At 39.9% G+C, this 18,081-nt stretch overlaps 1 protein-coding gene across 2 annotated transcripts in view; it reads left to right on the top strand.

Moving 5' to 3' along the window:
* The window catches only part of LOC124159123 (protein piccolo-like), a 795,703-nt gene that overhangs the window by 766,681 nt on the left and 10,941 nt on the right, over nt 1–18,081 (top strand). The gene's annotated exons all lie outside the window — the stretch shown is intronic.

Genomic DNA, 18,081 nt, shown 5'->3' with positions numbered 1-18,081 from the left:
ATGACTCTCAACAGTATTTTTGACCGAGAGTTGCTCATTATACTTATTTTATTTCGTTCATTATACTTATTTTTTCCGTTCTTTTCAATTTCGCAGTATGATTTCTTCCCATTCGTTGAAGCCTCACAAAGATTGTGCTTTAGTGTGTCTCTCCTCGCTACTTTCAATTTTCTTCAAAACTTCTTACAAATAACTCGCTAGGGATTCCTTCGGGGGGTTGTACTATTGGTTTGAATTCTGAGAAGTGGATGATGTTATTGATGCCGTGAATTTGACGGAATATTCAATGTAAGTAATGAAGAGGACTTCGTAGACAAATTCTGAAGTAGGAGGAGTGGTACTGGCGGTTTTTCCTTATGTTTTCTGCGTACCTATAATCGCTTCCAATCCATTTCTCTCTCGTCATATGTGGAATTATCTGTGCATACTCTGAAAAAAGACTTTCTTAAATCTTCAAGCGCCCTCTGAAGTTGGTGCTTAGAATATTTTCTTTGTGTTTAATGGGATGAAATTGAAAATTACTCAATGTCTTACATTTAGAATTCTTATTTTCAATTAATATTCCAGTCTTTATGACAGCGTAATTACGGGAATCTTCTCCTTCCCCCTTGACTCTTTGCTCATCAACCTATTCCTACCTGCTTGGCCAAACCCACCCCTAGGGATTCCCTTCCCCCACCTCAGACCATTGAGTTATTGGGAATTTATTTTGTTTTTTGGAATCAGTCTCTATGTTTTACTGTATATTCTGTCATCCATTCAAATGTAACAGGTGTGCTTCTTCGAAATCTAGTCAACGTAGGTTCCATTCAAGTGTACTAGACGTGCCACATAAAAAACCTAGGTCGTACGTTAGTAAATTCATGTGGTTTTATAAAGTTTTTTATTACTTTATTTATATTAAACTCGACTACATGAAGTCATAGCCGAGACAACGAATTATACTTCATTGAGGAAATTGTAATTAATTAAAACATGATGAATATTTTTTTAAACTCGGTAAGTTTCATGCCGCGAGCGCAAGGTAGTATTATTTCCGAGTCAGTCAGGTTATAAGGTCCTTTAAAACTTAGAAACTCGTTCGAGATGTCATTTTTGCGACTATTTCCCTCTCAATTAGAGAAAACTTAACTTTAAGTTGTAGATTTTACGTTTCGCGATAGTCTTATTCGAACTTTCCAACCCCTCCGACTCCAACTTGCCTGCTATTTATTCTTCATCTCTTCGTCTCGGCACATTTGCTCCCTTCATTCCGTCCTCGCTCTAGTTACTCCCCCGGCCTCATCGCCCCCTGCATCCTCCCCATCTGTCGCGGCCTCCTGCGTCGCTCCTCATCATTTTCACCATCCGCTTGGCGCCTAATCGCCTCGTGCAGCTCTTTCTTTCCGCCCCCCCCCCCTCACCTCTCGCACCATGCCCATCGCTTCTCTTCATGCCTTCTTATCCGTCGAACGTATCTGCGTCATCCTTCACACCTAAATCTCGAGAGGACTGGGCTCATTCAGTGGGCTGGGGATAGGTGTATGTGATAGGTTATTGCGCCCAAAATTCCTCTTCATGGTGGTTTGCTCTGTTTTTGCAAGTATATTTCATTTTGCGTATTTGAAGTAACGATGTACAGTTATCGAAACGCCAAAATTAAATTTCGAAACGTCGCTCCAAGAAATAATAGGGGAATTGGGGAATTTAAAAGACCATGAGAAAATATAATCTTTCATTGATTTTTCAAGAATGGATGCATTTCTTACGTAATGAAAGGTATTGCAGAGTCAATCTTTCGGGTATCCCACCACTTTGGTTGATTTTGAGTGACATGTTTATTATCCTCTTGTGGACACTTCCTCCGGTCGTGTCAATAGGTATTAAAGGTTATAGCAATGCTTCTTTTACAATAATAACATGAAAAAGAATTCAAATTTTAATTTATTTAAAAGGAAAGACTAGAATTTTTACATTGCATTGTTAATTAAAGTATGCACTCACATTCATTCATAGCCTCTTCCCTGCCTAAACCCCCCCTTCCCGTGTATATAAGCTCGCAAATTTGTGTATATTCACCTTGATAATGACATAGTGTACTGTCGAAACCTGGGTGGGTTATTAAAACTTCTGTTCAACATACAACAGTGTATCTTTATTATGTTTGCTAATCTTTGGTCTGCCGTTCGTTTTAAAAAAATCATGGGTTAACCCGTTCGTTGTTTTTACACTGATTATTACTCGTACAGTGATATATGCCTCGGTTATCATGCTGTTTCGTTGCTTCTGAGCAGGTGGGTGCGACCGAGGAGGTTGCCCGAGGGTAGTCGGATGTGCGTCGGTGCAGCAGTGGTGGTTTTTAAGTGGGCTAATGGCCAGCCAGGTGGGGGATATGTAAGAGCTCGTTCGATTCTCGTCCCAGATGTCTGTCTACTCCTCTGGCCGCGACGCATGAGAGGGGTGTGGCCCCACTATTCCGCCTTTCACCACCGCCTCCACCCCCAAGCATCTCTCTTCTTCCTCCCCGTTTCTCCTGTCGTTCTTTCTCCTAGCAACCGCTTTCGGAATCGAGTTCAATAAGGCTCTAGTTGGGCTTAAAGTGAATAGTAAAATCAACGTATGAAGTCGTATTAGGCTTTGCGTGGTTGAAATGCATTGTATCGATGATAAAATATAATAAAAAATGTAATACCTCTCTTTAGTATATAAATCCACTTGTATTAGCTAATCTAATAACTAATTCGACAAACAATCTCTAATTTAAATTTTCCCTGTAATTTATGCTTCCTTGTTTGGATAACCCTCTTGCCAGTCCTCCCGTTTTCACGCTTGACGTGGTGGAAATGCGATATATCCCTGATAAAATATAAACAGCAAATGGAAATTACTTCATTTTTATATGCAACTCCACTACCGACCATGGCTTCGAAACTGTTACGTCATTTTCAAGGTAAAGAATATGGATTTAACATACAATGTCGAAACCATGGTCGGTTGTGGAGTTACGTATGAAAGTGTTGTAATTGCCATATGCTGTTTATATTTTATCATTGTCAAATCAACGTCTGAAACCAGTCATGTTTAATGTACTGCTTGATGCGTATAGCTTTCGCTCCTGATATATTCCCCTCTTGCTGTGAGTCATCGTCATCATTGAAACTCCGTTTATCAGGTCCTCAGTTGTCTCGCTTCCAGATAGCTGTCGTGTGCCTTCCTATTAATCTCCTTGAAGACAGTTTCCTCCTCCAAATTTCGAATATTCAATCGTGATGGATTTGATTTTTCCACACTAAAGTAAATACTTTGTTTTTTCCAGAATTATGAAATTCATTACGACCTAGGATTCAGTGTTACGTTGAAAATGATGTAGTAACATAAAAAACCCAGATCTTAATTAATTTATTGATCGTGAAAAATTGCTAGTATTTATTTCAATGGTCCTCTAGATTATCCGTTATTTTTTTCTTCTTCCTCTGACTTATTTACTCTCTCCTTTCACCATTCATTCAAATAACTATTTCATCAAATAATCTCTTATTTAAGTAACTGCTGAACGTTATCCTTTCTCGTTTGGATAACCTTTTGCCAGCCCTATCATCATCCCCCATTCTGGTCCATCCCTCACCCTTTCTGCCCAATAGCATTCAGCATTCTTGTCCACACCCACATCTCCTATGCTTCAGTCCGTTTTTCGTCTTTTTTTAATTTTGACCTAAAGTGTGTACAAGGTGTACAATGATATATTGAATCAGTTCAATCCATACAGAGTTTTTTGACGATGTTTTCACGTGAGTTTAATTTTAGCCTCACGACAGTTAATGAGAAAATTTCTCCAGGTCAAAGAATGTAGCACTGTTTATCTTCAAGTTCGATTAGTATTTTTAAAAGTTGGTTGAAATTCAGCCATTTGCGATAGTGTTTTTGTACAGGCCTCTTTGTTTTAATGGTTTGCCTAATTATGAAACTTCAATTTACCCTGGAACTCCTTAGAAGAAGAACCTGCGCGTCATTGATAATCTGCTCTAAATCTGTGGCCGCACATGTTCGTATCAAAGTATTGTTGAAAAACCTCCCTCGTCCGTTTATAGCATTAAAAATAATTTAAATTCATTTTGCAATTTTCGCAAATAGCTATGTGGAACTATAGAAACTTTATCCAAGCTATAGAATCCATGTTTTCTATTTTCAGCTTAGTTATGAATTAAATGACGGTGAATTATTTTTCATTCCTTGCTTTTATGTGTAATTTAGATGCCGTAGGTATTGGTTAATGAAACACCATAAGCCTTATTCTGAGGCACTTTGCCGTTTCATGTTGTATGGATTACCTTAGGCGCAAGTGGGGATTCGAACTGGGCGAGAAGCAACTTAATCAGCCGCTTTCGGGTCGGCTCGTTGTATCCTCGAGGCCATGGGTTCGATGCCCTGCGTAGGCGTACTAAATCTTTCGACCAATGAATCGTGCGTTCGTCAGAGCGTGATATTTTTCGGGGACGATGGAGCTTTCACATTGGGCTTGGCTGGAGAGGCAAGTGTAATGCCTTTCTGCTTCTTATGCACCTGTATTTCTGGCTGACTGCATATCGTTCTTATATCCGTCCTAGCTTCAGTGTGCCCCTTAGGATATGTATGAGGAGTAAAGAATTATCCTTTTATAAAGGTAAGACATCTCTTTATAACTGAGTTATCTTAGAGCAGCCAAAACTACAGTTAATGAAACCGTGAATTATTAATAGAAATTAAAGAAGAACATATTAATCCTTACTTTTCCGTACCGACGCATTAAGATATAGTTTTTGCAATGAATTAATTTAGTGTATTTTTTACCGCTTTTTATATTATTTTATTCGCCCTCAAGGCAATTTCAATGCATTTTTTTCTACTACTTTATGTAACGACTTCGGCAATTTAAAGTGGCGTAACTCATGCGTGTCGTAGTCATAGTATAAGTTCTCTTGTTTTTAGTCTATGTCAGGGAAGATTTATGTCTCTGTCGAAAGTCAGAAAATTTTCAATTCTCGGCAATTGACTCCATTAGTGATGCGTGGTCTTAGGTGAAATCGGTGGAATATTTTAATTTTTGATCAATACCATTATAAACTCAGTGAAGAGGACTGGGCCCCTCGTATTTTTTTCGGGGCGCGTTACTCGTTTAGCATCTCGTTATGATGGCATTTTGTGGGTGAAAAGGATATGCCCTTGTCAACTTTTGTCTGCGTCTCAAAAATGAAACTCTGGATCTGAGATGGCACTAAGGTAAAAAAAATCAAATTTAAGAGCCATTCAAATTTTTATTAGGACCTACGGCATATATAGAGAACATTTCGAGATGATAGCATAAATTTAAAACTAGTAATACGTCAATGAAAAACCTATCGATCGGTAGTGAAACTAAGTAACAGTGTCCGACGATACTTAGTGGAAATGTTTGATCTCCATGGGAATAAAAAACGAATGGTAAACTTCCACACTAATTTAATGAAATGAAAAGTGTTTAATCTCATTTGATAAAAATTGTGTGAAAGTTTACCATTCGTTCTTTATTCTCACGGGTGTGATCCGTACTCCTAAGTTCTTTTTAACCTTGGATTTGATTCTTTCCCGGCGAATGGTGGCTATGAATGTCTCCGAAATTACCACTGGATTAGGCTCTCCATTTCTGCCGACATTCCGATGAAATACTTCTTCATCGTCCTCGGGGATGGTTGATGATATGTGCTGCTGGTTGGCCTTGAGGATGATAAAAAAGTATATCATTGAAACGTCGGCTGAATTGGAGCACCCGACGCGGTGGGAAGCCCGAGAGATATTCACTTTTCTTCTGAGCTGTCAATCATTCGATCATGTTTTTCAATCCTTCGCACCAATTACCGTGTCCTCCTCCCTTGCGTCGTCTCCTGCAAAATTTCGTAGTTGTTTTCTGACTCAGTGTTTTGGAGTGTGGTTCGGTCAAAGTCCTCCCACGTCATTGATTGTTCCGCCCTTCTCTCCCGTCTTGTGTATCCCACTGGGTTCCGTCGTGTATCTCATTTCGACCTGTCGTGTTTTCATTTTTTTTAAATTTCGTTCGGCTGCAACATGAGAATCGTGTAGACGCGGCCCGAGGCTCTATGGGCGCTTTGCCCCTGGCGTTCTCCCTTCTCCTTAAACTCGATGCTTCTGATGCCGTTCTGAAGTGGTGTTCTCGATACTCGAGCCACCAATGTGCCCGCAAAAGACTTCGTGTCGGCCGTGTTACGCTCGGATATGTGGGCACTGCATTGTGCGCGTCGAGTGCGGTGCTGACCGAGACTTTAGACCTTCCTACCTTGTTAATTTGAAGCGTTCATCCAACTGAGGGACTGGTTGACCATTCTCCTGGAAAAAAACTTGAAAGGCGAGGAATTCCATCATGTGCGGAAAGTCTTGGAATGTCGGAGATATTCCTTAAGCCTGGGAAATTTAGCTCTGATATTTAAGTCAAAAGGTATTTTTTCCTTATCGTCTCCTTCTTCGATATTTGACTACCATATTCTCAACATGCCATTCAAATGATCATCCGCTAGAATATTTCATGTTAATATCATGAAGATACTTGAATAAATTTAAGGATTATACATTACTGCATATAATCGAATTTTTATCTCATATAAAGATGCATCTCCATTAAGTATTAATAATGAATAGGTCCTGAAAATGGAAAAAAGGGTCTGGGAATATTTGGGATTTTGATGTGTAAACTGAAGTGGAGATGATATGAGAATATAAGGAAAATAATTTGTCTAATCGAGGATTTCTACTAAAGAATGAGTTTGCGTTTGCGGATGTAAGGTTGAAAATCTATTTTGAATAACAGTGAATAATTTGTGGATACAAATCACAGCGTATGGAATGATTTTTTACATTTCTTACCGAATTTCTAAATATCGCTGATTCCGTATGAGTTTCGTATGTATCAGTTGCCTCTATTTGTATTTTGTTTTCGGAATCTTATTCGTTGTAATATTTCGTACTTCTTGTTGGAACTTTGCTTCAAATTTTGAAAAATAGGTAAAATTGATTAATTTCATATTTTTCTTAACATATTAGGCTTGTCTATCAAATCTTAGTGGTGCTAACCTTCAAGTCTTCAGCATAAAGTCTCAACCATGTATTCATTATTTGCGTTAAGGGATGTGATTGTTAATGCCGGCCGAACAAGAGGTTACGGGTTCGAGTCCCGTCAGGATAGGTTTCCCGTATAAGGTTGTTCGTGGACTTTTAATTTTTAACACGTACAAAAAACCGATGTAAAACAGAGGACTGTATAGAGCTGTTTTCGGTGATGTGGGAATTTAAAAAATTGTTGGTCAGTCAACTTACATTTTATGATTTAAACCTCTTTGAAGGCGTCTATTTTGTGTATATCGTTGCTAGTTCTGCTTACCAGCTGACATATTCGTTCGGTTGTGATGCCTTTTTTATTTGGTATTCTTTTCCTTAAACCCTCCGCGCAAAGTGATTGGTTCGAGACCTTAACTAATTTACTCGAATTTTCGCCTCTTGATTGAGCTAATCTAAGTTCTTTTGAGTGCTTTATCTCTATATCGCTCGCTGATCGTTCGCCCTGTATCAGACAGGGGAATTCGAACAGATGGTTGACATCTTCGGGTTGGCGATGGATCACGAGATCTCTCGTATGCCTCTCTTTTCCTTTTCACATTTGCTTTCCAAAGTACTCGTGATAAGCCAGCAGCTAAGGGGAGTTTCGTCACCCGATGATGACTCACCCGTGCACTCGGCCGGTTTTCGTCTCGCCTCCGTTGGCATTCAAAAAAGCTTTCTCCGCGCTTGAATCGTGGTGTGAGATGCCGTCGACATTTCAAGTGAACTTAAATTCTTGCATTTGTACGAATGGGGCTCGAGTGCTTACACTATGCAGGGTGGAAAACGAACTGGCCTTAAAAGACACCTTACAGTCGCTATGGAGTTACGGTGTATACATATACATCTACATAAAACATTACGAGCCACCTCTGGGTGTTTCGCAGGGGGTGATCAATCACCAGCATGCAGTATGAAAGAGGATTCCTTAATTCATATCAAACGGACATAAAAGTGTAGCGTATTCTAAAAAAATTATACTTCCACATTCATGAAAAGGCAAAACTTGCCAACTACTTATGAAAGCCATCTGCTTATGTAGGTAGAGCATGACAATATACTAATATGCTTATCTATTTAAATTCTATTTCTCTTTATTTTCTATGATGCAAAGTATGCTTGAAGTAGAGGGATTTGTTGTCTCTTGTGGTGGAAACCGAGAATGAATTGGATAAATTGGAGATTATCTAATGGGCCTGATTAGCCGATTCTTGACAATGTCTTTATTTGCCTGCTCCTTACATCGATTTAAAATTTTATCGCCACAAATCATACACAAAGATATCGTATTCTCCACTTAGTTCTAATTCCATAAGCTCTAGTACCTGATGATGACCGCAAGCCAGGTGAAACTCGTGTATTATAGTTATTGAAATTAAAATGAGTGGACAGTACTATGTATTTGTATACCTTTATCATTCAATCATAATAATTATGTATCATTTAATATTCTGTTCTACAACATCTCTCCGGGAAGAGATGAATTTATTTCCACATCATGAATAAGTATAAGAATTGTAATTAAATCTGTTCATTATCATCCCCTTTGCTATGATGGGCTGTGTTTTTGGTTGCTGCGCAGCCACCTTGTTCGCTCTTGTTTGTATTCTCTCCTACCGTGGAGGTGAATCCCGCACGACTTCCTCGTGAGCTGACGTCATCTTCGCGAAGTTTCCGCGATTTTATTCGTGAGAAAGGACTTACTTCACCCGTGAGTCTTCTTTTTGATCGTTAGTGGCAGTTCGTGGGTTCGTCGCCATTATTTTGCAATGAATTTGATGCATTTCAGATGCTAGGTTGTTGCTATATTCTTACACCAAGAGATACCGCAGTATCGATAAGCAGTGTCGCAGCAAAACAAATGTGGTTTCTGTGGGTGATACAAGCGTAGGTTGAGGAGGATTCTTAAGGTAAGGAAAATGCCTCGGGGCCCATTGGCAGCTGACCACTTTGCCGTATTGGTTACCCAAAACTGCTACTGTGCACTGCTTAATTAATTTGCGGAAAGTAGCGGATACTAATCCAGTTGAATCATTCGTCAACAGTTCTCTCATTGCGTTAGAAGTATTTTCCCTGTTTTTTTTATTAACCTTCAAGCAACTACTTTGCCAATGGGGCGTGCCGAACCTCGAATGAATAGGTGCAGTGAAGTGTCAAGAACGGACTGATATAATACCTCCTTATCAAATCTGGGAAAGACGCTTTCGTAATCGTGCATGGGATGTTATACCACGGAAGGGACGGGCTAATGAATTGTAATTATGGTCGTCGTCAAATATAAAATGGGCTAAAATTATCCCAGCGTCATTTCTCATTCGGGAAGGTTTGCGTGTCAATAGTTGAGAGGGGCCACGCCCACTTCTAGTGAAAATGCCTCGAAGGAAAAAGGCGAGGAGAGCATTAGCAAAATGAGAAGCCTGGGTCTTCTGCCCGCGAATAATCGTATTATTGTGTTGACAAGCGATTAATGACCACTCATCAAAAACGCCTTAGTTAATATGGTGCTGTCTAAGCGAAAGCCTTGGATGCCAAGGTTTTCAGGTACCTGTCAGAAATAATCTCCAATTTTCTCGCGATCATTCATTCATACTTCGAAGATATAAAGTAAATTGCTCGTGTACCTATTTACACCGCTTGTGTAAAGAATTGCCAAAAAAACTGGAATTAGTGTCATCTTTGATATAATGTAATCAATGGTAGTAAGGTTTTCTATTTTGACTAAAGGTTGAATTTAATTCTATTGAATTGAAATTGAAAGATGGTTCTGATTTATCGGTACTTCTACATTCATCGATTTTTTCTGTTTTGTATGTTGCCAAAAATTCTTTAAAAAAATGAATGCTTTAGTTACGGGTTACAGAGAACAGGTTCTCAATAAATATTAAATATTCTAATTTTTTCAATGAAAGGGTCATATTCTTGATATTTGTCACGTGTGAAGTGCCTCTAATTTAAAATTAAATCCTTTTGTTTTGTAAACGTCGCTTGTGATGTTTTAGAAACCGTGTTTAGGTATTTTTCGATATTTCGGTACGTTGTTTCCAGTAATGTTCCTACAAAGGAGTTCTCGTGAAGATTCGGTTTGAATTGTGAGAAGTGTTAGACTAAATTCGTGGGAAGCTGAAGCTGCTATGTCGAGGATTTCCGAGGTGTGAATTGTTGGCAAGATTTTAATTCGCACTATAGAGGTCGTTTTATATCCTTAACTCTGAGCTCATTTGATGTTCTTGTGAGTTATCAGTTGGATCGCCGTGTGAAACCAGTTTATGAACAATCTTAATTAATGAGACACCTTCTCCCCTCCATACCAGCCGTTATAAGGAGCACTTGCATTCACCCCAGTGCGCTGAATCGAAACTTACAGAGCGTGCGGTAGTTCTCCTGCTCGTTTTCTTTCCATTGACTGAGCAAATCAAGACGCGGTGCCTTACCCCTTCACCATTATACGCCTCGAGGTTTCCTCGCCACCTTCTTGCTTAAACATAATGGAATCATGCACTTAGCATTCGTAGGTCGAAAGGTATGATGTCTTTACGATCATGTTTTTCGCTGATGTGTGTTCAGTTCGACTGTATTTTAAGTGGTCATAATTAATTAATGGAATGAACTAAGTGAATTGGTAAAGAGGAAAAGGTGACGACTAAGTACTGGATATGGTGGGAGAGGAGAGTAAATTATTATTTGCTTCGGACTTAACCACTATTTGGTAGTTTTATTGATATCTAGTAATTTAAGGTTTTTCTTCTGAGGAGATTATACTATTATAACCGAGGTTTCGTTATTATCTTTGGTGTCTACGAACTACTGTCCTTGAAATCAAATCATTTGGTGCATAAATTGGGAAATCGGCTTATAATGTTGTCTTTCATTAAGACTCGGAATCGAAATTCGTTAAATTTACTCGTTGATTGGCTTCTCCATTCTGCCTTTCATCTTGCAATTAAAAATAAAACGTGAAAGTTTGTGCCCACGTTCCCTGAGTTGGTGAAGTCATTAGAGTTCCGGTTCATTTACTCGTCAAAAGATAATATTTCTTTTTTAGGGAAGGAATAGCTCACGAAGTGTGAAGCACAACGAACCACGCGAAGCCGATTAGTAGAGGAAAAGCGGCGAACCGCACTCGTTCAGTTCGTGACGTCATCTACTTTTTTCTACGGAAGGGTTAAGGCCCTCGATTTTTCGTCGTAAGTAGCTGGATAAGTAGGCTACGGATCGAAAACTGGAAAAATTACGTGCCTCGTTATTTATTGGACTAATCGTTAATGCAAATTGTTAAACGAGCACATTGCGGTGCACTTTTTTCATCACGCCACTGGCTTAAAGATAAGGCATCTCTGCCCTTGGTCCAGTCGCATTTTGTCTTTTTTCTTGACGTATTATTCATTCAAAACGTACGCTATCATTAAGTAATTGTCAGGGTGTATACAGGAACCAGTCACGGGAAAAAAGTTTTCCCGTTGACGTTTTACAACGTCAAATAATAAACTTTTTTCCGCACCAAACTTTTTCATTTCACTTTTTTCCTATCGCATGTTACATTTTTATCTGGAGAGGCCTCTCTAGTGAGTAATATACTCACATTATCATTTCCAAGAATTATTTTGTCCCGTAGAAATATTAAAATAGAAGTGTGACATTTTAGGTAAGGGTACCTATTTTCTGTGAGACATAATATCGTCTGTAAAATTATTTGTCAACACTTAAAGAAAGTGAATGTCCAGCAAACCTACAACGTTGCATTTGGATATACGAGTTTATATGTTTTGATATTCTAAGCATTCTTCTTCATTATTGTTGCGTTTTTATTCTATTTTAATCGCAAACTTGAAATCCTTTCAGTCTGTCGATCTGAGGGAAACCATGAAGGAAGAAGAGCATTCATGCCTGCATCAAATTGTGAACTCGCTGTTTTTGTCGTGTACGTTGTTTTTAGATTCGCGACACACCAAGAGGAATTGCCCTCTCGGTATTTTCATACCTCCCCGTCTCTTTTGCCGTCCTTTTTTTGCGAGGTGGGTAAGATGACAACACCCGTGGCACCGCCGCCAGCGCATTGTTATTGCGCCGCGCCGGTGGTGGCGGTCTGAGGGTCATTCCTCACGCTTCGAAACCGGACCTCCTCGTCTTTCATTCAGGCCCGAGTCCTTCCTGTCGCAGCTGCACTTCCCTTTTATTCGCGTGCGACCCTCTGCCGAAACCTTTTCGCTTTCGTGTGAAGTATCGCTTGAGGTGGTATCGATTCTGTAGGGTTTCAACCCATAGAGTTTAAAAGCACTATAAACTATACTAACTATACACTCTAAGTTATAGTTAGTAAAATATTCTTGAACTATACACTCTAGTGTATTATGGTTTCAACTGTCTGGAATATCGTAATCGCTGAGTTCTACGTTTTCGATATAATTCCTTGTTTCGGGCCTGATTTCATGGAATCGACTTGACATAATAAAATGCAAAAAAAACTTTCTAATTCCACCTCATCCGACTCGGAAATTGGAATCATATGATGGCGTGTGTCGCGCCGAAATATAGTTCATTTGCGTATCACACTTGGAGTGATACTTCACTCCAGTCACCTACTTGGAGTTTGGACCTGAAGTAACATAAAATGGCAAATAGCCTTCGGTTGTCTCATAGGGAGTCGTTAATATGTACGAGATACACCCTGAAAGCCACCTCGATGGTGTTTGGGAGATGGCTAGTGGCTTTACATTACGTGTAACATCGCGTCGTTTTCTGTACTTTCACAGCCATTAGTGGAAATACGGCCGAAGTTATACCTCGCCTAGCATACATTACGTTGAAATTGAAATTAATAATACCTTTTTGGTGAAATAATACATCGCAATATATCCACAGAATTTAGTGGAGATTTAAAATACAGTGGGAATATTGCAATGTCTTATTTAACTAATATTCATGACTTTCACCACGTCTTGCCGCACATTGTCATCATTACAATTGGAGTGAAATTCTCTGCTTTCTTTAATGACGAGGAGTATTTAGACCATTAATTAGATCGGGATTTTCAAAAACACGTCTCCCAAAAAATCCTTTTACGTTTCAATTTATTTTATAGAAAAATTTCGCGTGATAACCGATGTGGCATGAGGTTGGAAATGAAGCAATCAATGAACGAATGAAATCCTTTCGGACATCCTCAATTTCTTCCACGACTAAGTTTTTCCACCTATTGTGAAGCTGATATTGTAGTGATTGCACGTTATTCGCATCGTTCCTCCTAGTCGTTCGTCAAATCGAAGGCTTAATACGCAGCGTCTCACTCAATACCACCTAAAGGCAAAAAATTCGTTTATATTTATGCGTATGGTTTTCGTCGAGGTACTAGCTACGTTCGGATCACTTCATTCGGCCGCCCTTAGGTGTAGATTTTCCTCCTCCTGAAGCATGTGATATGTCTCCTAACCTAGGGAGATCTTTCTGTCTCTTCGGCAAAGGGGACAAAGGTCACCATCCCTCCGGAGAAAGTGAAACGTTGCTTGGTGACATTTTTTTCTTTTTCGCGGCGGTGGATCCATGCGACGCATCGTGCGGTTGTATCCGTATAAGGTATTCAGCACAATCGGTCGCTGGCATTCCCAACGTTCGACAAATATCCCGCTTTGGGGTGTGAAACTCCGAAGCGACCTCATGGTCGGCGATTGCATGCATAATAGATGTTCTGGCAACCAATCAAGCGCCTGAATATATTCCACTTCATCCGACTCGGAAATTGGAAATGTTGCCGAACCTTGGAGTAAAAATATACAACAGCTGTCAAGGTGGGCTTGCAGTAACCCAAATCTGGCACCAACATAAACCTCCAACTTCAGTATAAATATGGGAAATAGAAATAAAGTTAAGAAAAAATTAAGTAAATACTTATGTTTAAAAAAAATCCTTGATACATTTTCTTCTGGTGGAATTTAATGGAAATAAAATTTTAATTGGAATAAACAATATGCAAGCAAGAGAGATCGCCGGAATGTGTCTTCGTTTACACCACATGATCTCGGACTCCATTTCAATCTAGGTGTCATGCTTAAATGCCTGAAATTGCTCGTGCTTATATTTCGTCTTGAATGTCGACGAGTCTGCTCCCCCTGTCAGGCCGTCGTAAAATAAACCCGTTCACGCAACCTCTTGCCACTAATTGTATTTACTTCTAATTCACTACAATTATTTAATTATAAATTTTAATCAAAAATTCGTTGGGCATTAAAAATGAACGAAGTCCAACACCATCGGTGTTCGTATTTTTTCAAATCAGTAGAGCAACTCTGCGTGATGCTAGTGCTTCATTCAGGTGTTCCTTCGGTTGCACTTTCTTCAAGTAAATTGACATTCTTTTGGCGAGAACATCTTTCGGCCTACTCTTCTTGTTGGCTACATGGACAAAGAGGGCGGCGGCCATTGTGGGACATGGAGTACGGATTTTTCTCTCTCTGCCGAATCTTCCACCTTTTTGATGATTAAAGTCAGCTGATGATTTCAGCTCCGCCTTACCGATTTTTTTCCTGCGATTTGTCTCTTTCGGTTTGCACAGTTGAGTGCTCCTCGAAATTCTAATTATCCTTGACGTCTTGATCGCCGAGCCATTGGGTGAATACAGTAATCACTCAATTAACTACTCCCTCAGCAAATCGTAGCGGAAAGAGATATAATTGGAGCTTTTCCGTGAGTGGGAGTATTTCAGCACATTCATTTTGTCGGTGGTGAGTGTAATTACTCGTCGAACTTTTATGTTTCACAGATGCATTGCGTCGCGAAAGCGCATCCGTTGATTTTTTTGTCTGATCGAATCCATCGTCATTTCTTTATTCAACTTGTTCGTGTTTAGCTTTAGTTATGTCCCTACTATTAAATCGACATATGTGTAGTAGCCTTGGTGTCCTTTTTTCTCGCCAGTCAGTCCTTTGGAAAAAAGCATTTATTGCTTCAACTATTCCAGAAGCCTCCTGCTACCTCAAATATCGCTTGACATCCTCTCCTTCGTGAGCGAGGATTTTGCCCAATTTTTCTATGAAGAAACCTATCTTTACCACAGTGATTCATTCCGAAGGTTGGTTAGGTTAGGTGTGGGTGGAGCTCAAACTGAGCTCGGTTGCAGGCTTGTGAACTTCACACATTAACGGCAGGGGAGGTAGTTCCTTTCCCTGGCCACGTCGCACTCGGAGGAAGTTTCTGTTAGTGTGTGTTCGAAGATGTCAACCGGGATTTTGATCCCGGGACTCCTCGATCAACTGCAAAGTACCACCACCCACAAGGCTGCCATGCCCATTTTATGCTTATAACACCTTTAGTATTAATTATTTATTTCCTATATGATACTACCAAAACTAAGCTTTCTTTGGAGTGCAGTACTAAGAATGAAATGGCTCCTAATCCTCTTCGCTGAACCGTGATTTGCGGACCTGAATGGCAAAATATTTCTCATGCCCGAAAAATCTCCTGCTCTTTTGCCTGCTCCTCTTCGAAGGGTCGATCGAGACTCATCGGACTTGGATTAAATCAGAGATTCCCACGAAACGATGACCGATCGCCTAGGCACTCTTTCCTCCTCCGCTCCCTTCCCTTTCCTGTCACGTGATTGGTCGAGCGATATCTCTTTTTTCTCTCCCTCCCTTTTGAGCGATAACGTCTCTGTTTCCTCCCCAATTAATACCTTATCCCTCCCACCCAGTGTCTCGGTCCTCGCCGTGCGCTGCGGTCGCTCCACTTGTGTCTTGTATTGTTGTTCCTCGTCTCTGTTGTGTTGCCACGGGTTGGCATGGGTGGCCGGCAACGCCGAGCCCGTCGCCGGGCCAGCATCAAGTGTTCTCGATCGGCTGTAGTCGCTTCCGCATCCACTATTCCGGGCGACGTTTCGGCCGCTGCGGAAGGTTCTCCTCTTGACGATGGTAGCGTCCGCGTGGAGGTCACCCACGTACGTGAATCCACCCGATCCGGCGTGCTCCCGGACGAAGTGGGTGAGTAAAGGCTGGTCAATAGCAAAAAAATAGGACATGATCTCGTCGTTTCCGGGCGAATGTTGCCTTGTAGTTGAACACGGGATTTCCACCGGGTAAAAGTCTCCATTGATGTTGACGTTTCGAAAATCGAGTCGGTTTCTACAACTTTAAGTAGCGGTTGATTGACCATTTGGAGAACCTAGCGTGAGATTCCTTTACTGTGAAAGCAGAACTTATTTAACTACATATTCCAGAAGTCTCTAGTGACTCCAAAACGCATGTCATCATCTGCTTACTTGTGTTCCTTCAAAATAGATCAGTAAAATTATAAGGTGAAGTACCGTGACTTCTCCTCTAAAGGTATTCGGATTTATTTATATCTTCTCTGTTTTTCACTAATTTTCTTCGTATAAGAACTTATTGTTGAATAGCCCTGCTTTGAAAAAGATACCTAAATATCACTGGAAACAATAGCGCGAAGCAATAAGTGAAATAAAACATATCATAAGATTTGATTGATTTTAAATTAACGTGAACCTATCGAATTTTATTATCAAACGGTTCCATTTTATTCTGATGATGAGAATTTCGAGACGTTAAAATGCATTGATGTTTTAATAATTATCGTGGACAGTACAGTCTGCTTATATTCTTCACTGCCCAAGTCGAGAAACGCCATCTTTGTTTAATGTTTTTAGGATGGGCACTGTTTTCCGTACATACTTCGTGCTGCCCCTGTCATGGGTTTACTGGACAACGATGTCTTTGCCCAATCGATCATCCGATTGCTAACCCAATTTTTCTCGAGTGCTTAAGATAAAATCTCGTATAAATGATAGTATTGTTATCATGACAGCAATAAAAGAGTAAATAAGATCCATATCTTAAGGTTTATGGTGATACTCTTGATAATTCTTCCTTTATAATTACTTTCTTGCTAATGATGTATGAGTTGGATATGCCATTGTTTTTTCTCATAGCGGCTTTGTAATTGTCAGAATGTTGTTATGAATACAGGGTTGTCGAGATATGCATCCTGGAGAATGAAGATGTATAGCATATGCCAGGCCTAGTTGCTAGTGTTGTTGACTACATGCACGAGCTTGAATGGCTCAGTATAGCTTTTCATACGTGTGCATTCGTATTCTGCTAGATTGATATTCCGGACTTGTAAGAAGTTCTAGGAATGCGATAGTAAGGCAATGAAACACCCTGGGAATTGTCTGAGTACTATGGAATGAGAAGTATTTGACCAGCTATTACCTCATGAAAACCGTCATTTTAATGCGAACCAAAAGGTTGATAGCTTGGGAGGTCAATAGAACTGTCTGGACAACACATGAAAGCCCTTCCGTACAAATACAATTCATTTCATTAAGCATTGCAGGTATTAGTTTTTTAATATCATAATACCTCGAGTCAGTCAATCATGTAGAATGGCAGAATATCCTGGTTACGCATGCAGCACTGCAATATTGTTGGCTGTAATCTCCCTAATATTTAGTGTGATCTCATTTACTCATTCTGGATTGAAGACGGGATTTTAATTAACTTCTCAAATACGATTTTATTTTATTATTATTAGAAAGTGCATTAAACGACCTCTGCTCCATTACTCTCATGTTGCTATTCGCAATAATTGTCAGTCGAACATGTTCAGACTGTTTGAAAGCATTTTCCACGCAATCGGCAAAGCGTTTTGCTTCCCAAAATTTTCTTTTCTCTTTTAGGTACAGTTAAGTCCAAAATAAATTTGCTTGAAACCAGCTTTCTTTCACTCGTTCTATTATTTTGTAATCATTGACAGGAAAAATGGAAAGTACGTGTAAACTATTTTTTTCGCAAGAAAATGCCGATTGTCATCATTATTTTCTATATTGCCTTAGAATCTCCTTCTAAGTTCGCGCCCCCGGAGGCAGTGGCGTAGCCAGGGGGGAGGTCCCGGGGAGGGGGGGGGGGGGTCCGGATCCCCCGAAATATAGAAACAATTTCTTTCGTGGAAGAAGAGAACTCTTCTTCCAGTCTATTC

The sequence above is a fragment of the Ischnura elegans genome, chromosome 5 (genome assembly GCF_921293095.1).
Source record: "Ischnura elegans chromosome 5, ioIscEleg1.1, whole genome shotgun sequence".
In the NCBI taxonomy this organism is placed as follows: domain Eukaryota; kingdom Metazoa; phylum Arthropoda; class Insecta; order Odonata; family Coenagrionidae; genus Ischnura; species Ischnura elegans.
The sequence above is the reverse complement of the archived record's forward strand: the minus strand, read 5'-3'. Positions and strand labels throughout refer to the sequence as shown.